Consider the following 7,575-nt stretch of genomic DNA (forward strand, 5'->3'; position numbering starts at 1 on the left):
ATCGGGGCTCTGGATGAGGACACACGGGGAGATAAGAGCCTGGTCCAGCCAGGCAGGCACCATGGACTATCGTGACCTCCTGTCTGGACACCTGTCCAGTGATTGGAACAGGCGGTCTGGGTTTTCTAGCAATGCCCCTGCACCACCTACGCCTCCCGCAGCTCTGGGTCTCTTGCAGCCCCGGCTGGGGTCACCACCAGGACTCGCTGAAATGTCATCAGGGTAAAAAAAGGTCAAAACTGCCCAGGCCACATGAATGAGAGTCCTGTGAGCAGCTCAGGGCCCTCCTGCCGTGTGCGGAAGCGTGTCCTCTGCCCCATCTCTGTCTCTCCGTGTCTCTGTCTCTCTCTCACAGAGACACTGCTGAGTCCCATGAGGTCTCCCCGAGGTCCACCCAGACCCCCCTGGAACCCCATTTCACTCCCTCCCCATGCTCTCTAGTGGCCGACTGCCTTCGCTTTTCTAGCCAGTCCTTGTAGGAGGGGTGGGGGGCAGACCTGGGCAGATGTGGACCCAGGCCCTCTAGGTTCCATCTGTCCCCGGCCCTCCCCAGAGCCTTCCTGGAAATGTGAATGCAGGCGCCCACCGGAGATGCTGACCCCCTCCGGAGTCCCAGCTCTGCCATGCGGGGCAGCTCCACTTCTCTGAAAACGGCTTCCTCATCCGAGAAGTGGGCTGGTAAGGGTCCCCACGATTGAGAGGGTTGCACGGGGCAGAGCCCTCCATGTCAGCCCGGCTGCAGGAAGCCCCCACCACTGTGCCCGGAGCCCCTGGGTGCCTGGAACGTGGGGAACGAACTGAAACAGAGACCCGTTCTGTTCACTGCTGTTTGGCCAGCTGCTTCTCTGGCAGGCATGGCAGGGAATGGGGTCATTTCTGAATATTCTTTAGAATTCCAGCCTGTGTTTTCATGAGCCGATCGGCTGTTCGGTCTCATACCATTGGCGAGCGAGGATCCGGCCCGTTCTGATCTCGGCCCTTGTGGGTGAGTGACAGGGTGATGTCCCTGAGGGTGAGTCAGGGGACTGGGGCCTCGGAGGGGCAGGGATCAGGCAGGGCCACCTCCCCACCGCAGCTCCGCCCCCTTCACGCTCCCCACCCCACACACGTCTGGAACACATCAGAGTCGTGCTTAACAGAACCATATAGTCTCTCTTGGTAAAATTTTTTTACAGTAAATGGAGAAAAACATTTGCATTCTTTTAAGAAACTAAGTGACTGAAGTTTGTTGTTAGCGCCTGTGGACTTTCACTGATTTTCAACAATGGGACCAAGATTCTCAATAAAAAAGAAAATAAGCCAAACAAGGAGGCTTCTCGTTTTCAGTAGATTATTTTGTTATCTTTTAGATGGGGTGCGCTATTGAAGAACATTTTGGAAATTTAAAAAAGCAGTTTACAAAATTATTATCAGCCCACCTTAAACAGTAGGAGAGTTGGGGCGCTCCTACTCCCACCCCCACCTGCTTCAGCCCCCCTCAGGTGGCCCTTACCTGCCCCATGTGGGTGGAACAAGCCCCCCAGGCTTCAGCATCTGCTCAGGCTCACCCTTGTCAGCCACAGATCCTCTGTGTTGGGGGAGGGTCCGTGAGCTGCCCCCTCCCCCAGGCTGCTGCAAGTCTCCGGACGCTTCTGTTGGGGGCAGGGAGGGGCGTCCGCCTCGTGGCCTCACAGCAAAGAGAAGATATTTTCTTTAAGAAGCAGAAGGGCTGATTGGCTGCAGACGGCTCTCCCCCTAGCTTTGTTTAGATTTATCTTCCTTATAAGCTGCGCTGGACTGGACTCCCTGCTAAACCGCCAAGGGGATGTGTGAGCCAATTACACACTGAACTGGGCAGGAAATGTCGAGTAAAAATGAAGTTTCCATCTGGCAACTTCCAACCCAAACTTCACTGGGACGCGAGGGAAATCCCCGTTAGCCACAAGATGCTCTTCGCTCAACGTCGTCACGGCAACTTCCCACTGGAGACCGCCGCGGGGATGGAGCGGGGCGAGTGGGCCTCAGCCGGTGGCCAGCTCCCTGCTGCCTTCTGCCCCGGCTGGGATGGCCCCTTGCCTTCTCTGTGGAGAAGGGACACCAGGGGCTCAACACTGTTAAATAAAGCGCGGTCTCAGGGAAGCAGAGAGGTCGAGAATCCCCTAACCCCAGCTAGCACCCGGCAGTGACCAGCCAGCCCAAGCCAGCCCTTTAGAGCCCCTGAACCCACGGCAAGCTTGCCTGTGGTGGAGGAGCTGGGCCCTGGGCCCTGATGCTTGCAGGCTTCGGGGGGGCTCTCTCGAACATTTCCTTACTTGTCCCAGGGGCCAGATCTCCCCGGCTTGGGGGATGTCATGCAAGGCAGTGAGGACCCAACGGTGGAGATAAACAGGAAGGCGGTGGAGAAGCGGGAGTCCATGGGCCCTGCACCCCGTCACCTGGGCGCCGTCCAAGAGCCGCTGCTGGGTCACTATGGCAGTGTCCTGTGCCACCCCTGATTCAGATGAGGGACAGGGACATCCCACCAGCACAGATCTGCAGTGAGAAGGAGACACGCCCATTGTGGAAGCTCAGATGGCTGTTCTGATGGGAAAGTCACCTGGGGCACCCCCAGCGTTTCTGCTATTGTCCAGGAGTGGATGGTGGTCCTTGTGGGTGGCTGACTAGTGCTTGTCTCTCTTCAGCTCCAATGCCAGCGTTTGACTTCCCGGGCTTGTCAGTCTCTGGTGGCTGCTGTGGCAAATGGACCCAAACTTAGTGGCTCGAAGCCACCTGGCTTTATTGCCTTACAGTTTTGGAGGTCAGAGGTCCAGCATGGGTCTCCCTGGGTCAAAATCAAGGTGTAGGCTGGGCTGCTTCCCTCTGGAGACTTCAGGGGAGACTCGCTCCCTCCTCCCCCGCCTCTGGAAGGGCCTGTGTCCCTTGGCTCGTGGCCCCGCCTCCATCTCGAAGGCCAGCCGTGCAGCATGGTGCATGCTCCCCGCTCCATTGCACACCTCCTTCCTTCCCCGACCGCTGGAGCCCCTTGCGATGATCTGCCCTGGGCCCACCAGGGGTCATCTCCCATCCCGTGTCCTTTGTCCCGTCTGCAATGTAAGGTGACATGGCCACCCATTCTGCAGATTAGAATGAAGACATCATTGGAGCCATTATTCTTCCTTCCACTTAGGGAAGAACTTTCAGTGGGTAGCAGTGGCTTGGCTACCACGATGGGACAGCCGGGTGGCCATCATTTCTTGGCAGACCCACCCTAACACACCCCGGCGACGTGCTGGGCCTCACCGCGTCTTTGCAAACCTTGGCAAGTCTCCTGCTGGCCCTCTGGGGAAGCCCATCAGCAGAAGGGCCGTGTCCCTTTTGGATGTCATCTCACCACATCACTGCTTCTGCTACAGGTCGCTCCTCTGCTGGTTCCTGACAGGAAGGAGGTGCTTCCAGCGCTGACCCCACAGGGAGGGTCTGCAGAGAGGTAGCTGGGGTGACGGGGTTGCTCTGGGGACCTGGGGAGCCAGGCCTGGCTGTGCGATGCTGCATTTCTGCTCGCTCAGCCTCCCCTGCCCAGCACACTATGGAGCAGATGTTGGCGCGGTGGGCAGTGGCTGCAGCCTGGCTCCCTTTAATGTCTACCCCGAGCGGCCCATTGGGCCTCTGTTCCTCCTCCGCGCTCCTTTCCCAGGCTTCAGGGTGGGGGGCATTGGACCCAAGTTCCTCTCTTTGGGGCAACCCTGTAGAGGTGACTCCCTGGGGCCACTTTGAGTGGAGGGACGGCCCCCAACAACCCTGATTTAGTGGCACTGATGAAGGCGGGCCAGGCCCCCAGGCGCTTTTCCACTTCTGATAAGGTGAGGCCTTAACAGAAGTGGGGAGGCTCTGAGCACCGGGCCACCAGGGCTTCTCTTCAGCCCTCCTCTGCTGCAGGGAAGTCTCCACAGCGACTCTTCCTGGAATCCAGCCCCAGTGGCTGGACGGGGAGGAGGAGGAGTGGGGGCGGGGCGCACTGGCAGGCACAGGCTGCAGGCTTAGGAAGGTGGTACAGGAGGAGATCTCTCCTGGAACCATTTTAGATTTACAGAAAATTTGCGATGATAATACAGAGAGTTACTGCATACATCCGGTGAGCTTTAAAAAAATTAAGAGACTTTTTTTTTTAAATAATAGCCATTTTAGTTTTACAGAAAAATGTTGTAGAAGTACAGAGCTCCCTTGTGCTCCCTGCCCCAGCGTGTGCATGGCCCCCGCCCCCTCTCACATCCCATCGCAGGTGCAGTGGCTGCAGTGGGTGACCCGGCACCAACACGTCCTTATCACCCGGAGTCCACCCTTTGCCACCCGGCTCGCTGTTGGCGCTGGAAGTTCTGTGGATTTGACTCATTTATAGCGGCACAGGTTCCCCCCACCGCTGTGTCACACGGAGCCGCTCCACTGCCCTCGCACCCCCTGGGCTCCTCCTGTTCATCCCTTCTCGCCCTAACCCTGGCAACCACTGATCTTTCTGCCATCTCTGTGATTTCATCTTTTCACGAGTATCATACACAGTAAGGCCTCACTTCATATCATTGATAGGTTGTTGGAAACTGGGACTTTAAGCAAAATGACGTATAACAAAATGAATTTGACCATAAGCTAATTGACATGAACAAGAGTTAAGTTCCTATGGCTTATTTCCAGTCACAAAAGCATCACCAAACTTCTAAATAAAGTCCAAAACCCTTCTAATATTAAACGTGGAAACAAATGTGAGTTTTCATCACCAAACTTCTAAATAAAGTCCAAAACCCTTCTAATATTAAACATGGAAACAAATGTGAGTTTTCAATCAAGAATTTAAGAAAGATTACTAAAAACAAGTAAGATAATTATTTCCCCATTTATTCCAGTTCAGGGTGACCAGAGCCCATGCCCCCATCTCGGGACACCAGGCAGGAACCCAGCTGGACATAGCGCAAGCCACTATGGGAGTTGCTGTCCTGGAGCGGGTACTCACCCTCCGTCCCGGGGTGGGCACTCACCCGCCGTCCCGGGCACTCACCCTCCGTCCCGGGTCGAGCACTCACCCTCCGTCCCGGGGCGGGCACTCACACTCCGTCCCGGGTCAGGCGCTCACACCCCGGGGCAGGCACTCACACTCCATCCCGGGGCGGGCACTCACACCCCGGGGCGGGCACTCACACTCCGTGCCGGGGCAGGGACTCCGACGGGAACAGCTTTGACATGCCAGCTCACCAACATGCACATCTTTGGGGCACAGAAGGAAACTGGAGCCTCCACAGAAAGCCCACGTGGTCCTGGGACGATGTGCTCCACGGAGAGTGGCTCTGGGTGGGAGCAGAGTTTTTTTTTTCTCAACCTTATGATGAAACAATGTTAAAGAAAATAACATTGGCCAGGCGCGGTGGCTCATGCCTGTAATCCCAGCACTGTGGGAGGCCGAGGCGGGCCAATCACGAGGTCAGGAGATGGAGACCATCCTGGCTAACACGGTGAAACTCCGTCTCTACTAAAAATACAAAAAATTAGCCGGGCGTGATGGCGGACGCTTGCAGTCCCAGCTACTCGGGAGGCTGAGGCAGGAGAATGGTGTGAACCCGGGAGGTGGAGCTTGCAGTGAGCCGAGATGGTGCCAGTGCACTCAGGCCTGGGTGACAGAGAGAGACTCCGTTTCAAAAAAAAAAAAAAAAAAAAAAAAAGGAAATAACATTATCCAAGGACCTGCCGTCACTGAAATCATGCGTCATGCAGCCTCTTTAGACTCTTCTTTCACTTAACAACATGCCTTCAAGGTTCCTTCAGATCTTTTCAGAGATTGATACACGTTGCCCTTTATTCTTGATCAGATTCATCATATTCAAATATTATAGTTCGTTATGATTATTTTACTTTTAAAGACTGGGTTTCGCTATGTTGCCCAAGCTGGATGCAAACTCCTGGGCTCAAGCAATCCTCCTGTCTCAGCCTCCCGCGTGGCTGGGATTACAGGCGTGAGCCACATTGTAGGGCTTCATTTCTCTCTATTGTCGAATAATATCCCATTGTTTGGATGGGCCGTAGTTTGTTCATGCATTTAATCCTGTTCTGCTGAAGCACATCTTGGATGCTTGTACGTTTTGGCGACTCTGAATGAAGCAGCTGCAAGCACCTGAGTGCAGGTTGTTTTGTGGCAGGGAAGGCCTTGCTGTAATGACACAGCGTGCTCAGTCCTAGCGTTACGGCTTGAATTATGTCCACGAATAATTCCTGTGTTAAGTTTCTAACCCTCAGTACCCTGGAATGTGGCTTTCTTTGGAAACAGGGTCACTGCAGGTGTAATTAGTGAAGATGGTATCATACCGGAGTAGGCCTTGATCCAATGTGAGTGCATCCTGATACAAAGGGGAAATCTGGACACACAGCCAGCCACGCCATCTCCATCTTCATGTAACGGTGATGGAAAGATTGAGGCGGAGAGCCAGGGGGTGCTTCTATGAGCCAAGGAATGCCAGGGTGCTCGCAGCGGCCAGGAGCTGGGAGGGAGGCCTGGGACAGAGTCTCCCTCACAGCCTCTGGAAGGAGCCAACCCCACTGACACCTGGATCTGGGACTTTGGCCTCCAGAACCACAGACAACGCATTTCTGGTGTTCAGCTGCCCAGTCTGCTGTCCTTTGTCTGGGTGGCCCCCAGATGCTCACATACCCAGGGGGCCTGTGTGTTTAGGGCTGGTCATGGCCAGGCAGCACGGGAGGACTTTGCACATGGGATCTCCTTGCAGCTTCTAACTGCCTAGGAGGGAGGTGCTGGTATCCCTGTGTTTGGGGCTCAGGCTGCCTCCTAGGTGGTGGTCCCAGCCCAGGGCTCCACAGCTCAACCGCTTACAGCCAGCACCCGTGATGTTCACCTCCGCCGCGGCTGAAGATCGTGAAAAGTTGGTGCTCAAAGAGCAGCAGCCTGGGGCTCGCCCTGGCAGGTGACCCCCCCCTGACCACACACGCACAGCCTCCCCAGCTCTCAACGGCCCCACCGCTGCTCCCAAGGGCCTCTGGAAATTTGGAGCTGAGGTGGGGCTTTGCCAACCTCTCCCGCTTTGTAGCCCATCCATCCCCCGCCAGCCACCCTGCCGCTGATGAGGCACCGATAGTTATTTCTGCAAGAAAAGCAGCTTTCGCTCTCGCTTTATTCCTTCAATTATGCAGCCGTGTCTCGACGACGCCATTCGTCAGAGTGGTCGGGCTGAGGGGGACACTGCAGGGACAGGACAGCTGCAGCCAGCCCTGTTGTGACCTTGGCCACTGGGGAACGCCCTTTGTGTTATCAAAATTAATTATTTCTGGGAGAAATGTCACCCAGGCCCTCACGAGTTTGAGACGTGGAGACAGAGCTCCTCCCCACACTCTTAGCATGCCTGGGGGGGCCCGGGGGGCCAGGCTTCTCCGAGTCCAGGGGTGGGGGTGCTGCTTCTCTGTTTTCGGTCCCGGAGCCTCTGCAGGCTGTCCTAGGGTGTCTGAGGCTCTTGCCCCAGACCTTGGTGGGTTTGGTAATTAGGGGTGGTGGTGGGGTGGGATGGGAGGTCGCTGCTTCCGTGGATCGGGAGTGCTAAGGCCCACAGGCCCAGAGTGTGGCGGGAG

This window comes from Macaca fascicularis, chromosome 10, assembly GCF_037993035.2.
Source record: "Macaca fascicularis isolate 582-1 chromosome 10, T2T-MFA8v1.1".
Taxonomy (NCBI): domain Eukaryota; kingdom Metazoa; phylum Chordata; class Mammalia; order Primates; family Cercopithecidae; genus Macaca; species Macaca fascicularis.